The sequence below is a fragment of the Heterocephalus glaber genome, unplaced genomic scaffold (assembly GCF_053883595.1).
Source record: "Heterocephalus glaber isolate CG9 unplaced genomic scaffold, H.glaber_assembly_v1.0 deba00000546, whole genome shotgun sequence".
Classification (NCBI taxonomy): Eukaryota; Metazoa; Chordata; class Mammalia; order Rodentia; family Bathyergidae; genus Heterocephalus; species Heterocephalus glaber.
Window position 1 is genome coordinate 31,439,296 of NW_028258147.1, and position 2,369 is coordinate 31,441,664.

Consider the following 2,369-nt stretch of genomic DNA (forward strand, 5'->3'; position numbering starts at 1 on the left):
TTTAGTGATTTCCTGTGATCTCATTGTTTCTTTCTTTTGATTTTATTTGGGCTTAATTTTTGCTTTTAGGTTTCAGAGGTAGAAACATTGATCAAAGTTGGTTTCTTCATGTATAATATAAACATTAAATAAATGTTTAATAAATAAATGTCTCAATAAATGTTGCTGTAGCTGCATCTTGCATGTTTTCCTATGATGTATTTTGATTATTTTTCACTTGTCATCTCTCTGATTCACAGGGGTTTTTGTGAGTATATTAACTTGCACATACTTGGAGATTTTCAAATTATTTTTCTCTCTTTAATTGAGATATAATTTTTGTGCCAAAAGATGCACTCAATTTAAGTTTACAATTTGACGAGATTTACAAGGTGTATACATACCTCTCATCATAGTATTGCCAGTCAAGATACTGAATATTTTCATCTCCTAAATTCCCTTACACTCCTTTGCAATTCATCACTATCTCCACCATACATAGATCATAATAACTCAGAACATACAATGTAAACAGTAATCAGAAGAACCTTGGAGAAGCTATGTGGATACCATATAATGTAGACCTCGAAACAAGGAATATTATCTGGGATAAAGACAGATATTACAGAAAGAAGATTCAAATCATGATGGCACAACTCTCCAAACAGACCATTTTATAGTTAATGCAAGAAATCTCAACAAATTAAGAAAAAATGAAGCCATAAAAAATAGCCCTGACAACCAGGAGGCAGTCTGGTATGGTTACCAAGGGAAAACAGATTACCAGAAATCAAACTCATGACTTCGTGCTTGTGAGGCAGGCGCAGTGTGTGGTGCCACTAAACTAAATCCCCAGCCTTAGAGTAGATTTTTTTCTAGAGTATTAAAGTTTGTTCCAGAATATTAAAGAACACAGTGAAGGATAAAACCTGGGTGTACATAAGAATTTGACGAATATTTGAGAAAAATGAATTTTATTTGTGATACTTTATAAAATCAGACTGTGGGGAAAAAGATAAAATTTGTTGAAACATTGGTAAAGTTTACTTAATTTTTATTTTTATTTATAAATATGTTTTAATATCCTTTATTGCCAAAGACTTTGTTGAAATGTAAATTGTTCTTGAAATATTTGGTCTGCTGTTAGCAAGGGAAATGAAAGATTAGTTTTACCTTCTATGCAATCTGCAGATTTAGTAGAAATTCCATGTATTGCCAGAATAATTTCTGGTGATTTTATTATTTAATTGATTATTTTTAAAAGAGTTCATCACTGCAGAAAAGCCAAAGTTTCTTATAATTTTCTTACTTTCATCTATGTTTATTATTAAATATTGTGATCACTTTCATTTATGTGTGATTAAGCTATAATTTGTCATTGCTTACATGCAACTATGCCAAATCCAATATGATGAAAACTTCCTCCATTTTTTCTTCTGAGAGTATTAAAGTTTTAGCTCTTAAATTTAGAGCTTTGATTCAAGAAGTTAATTTTTGTATGTGGCATAAGGTAAAGATCCAACTTCATTTTTTTTTTTTATGTGGATATGTAGTTATTTCAACACTACTTGTTGAAAAACAAAAGTAATGCCTCATGAATTTAAGTGCCATACTTGCTTAGAGGCCATACTAAACTCTATACAATTCCAATTTTAATGCATGTATGCTGAAACATGTGCTACCATAAACTAAATATGCTAGAAATATTTTAGGTTATTTTGACATACATGCATCTTTTAATTAGATCATCATTAATACAAAAATTCATGAGAACCATTAAACTACAGAATCAATTTATACAGATAAAATATTCTGTAAAAATTTCTGAGTTTATACATTTTGCAAAGTAGGTTGACAGCTCAAGAAGTTTACTAATGAACTTATTTTCCATAATAGACCTCATCCAAGAGAAACACTGATAGACTTCTTATGAAATGGTAGGTATCCATTTCTAATATGGGGAAGTTTACTCTCCTTGATTTGGATATTGTTAATTACTGTGACAAAAATCTAGCTTATCCATTTCACTACATTAAACTACATTTCACTACAGTTCCATTTTTTTCATGGTTATAATACAAAACTTCTTCAACAGGTTCAGAAACTGTACTCTTCAGCAGTTATTCAAAAAAAGAACTTCAAAAACTTATGTTAAAATGAGAAAACATAATGTATAAGCCATGTATTAAAAATAAGAATCATACTGCACAGCAATTTTTTTATTTGTTAAAGATCTTCAGAATACCCTGAAAGCACTACTTTTTGCCTTTTCAATGCAAAACAACAAGAATCATAAATACAAAAAAGAAAAAAACAAACTAGTTGAGATTTTTCAGAATATGTTAAAATTTCACGGGACATGAAAACTATTGTTGCTTCTTTTGAGGCAC

At 29.7% G+C, this 2,369-nt stretch overlaps 1 pseudogene; it reads right to left on the bottom strand.

The window, feature by feature from the left end:
- Nucleotides 1-1,555: 1,555 nt before the first annotated feature.
- On the bottom strand, nucleotides 1,556-1,656 carry LOC147829665 (U6 spliceosomal RNA; annotated as a pseudogene).
- Between the last annotated feature and the right edge of the window lie 713 nt (nucleotides 1,657-2,369).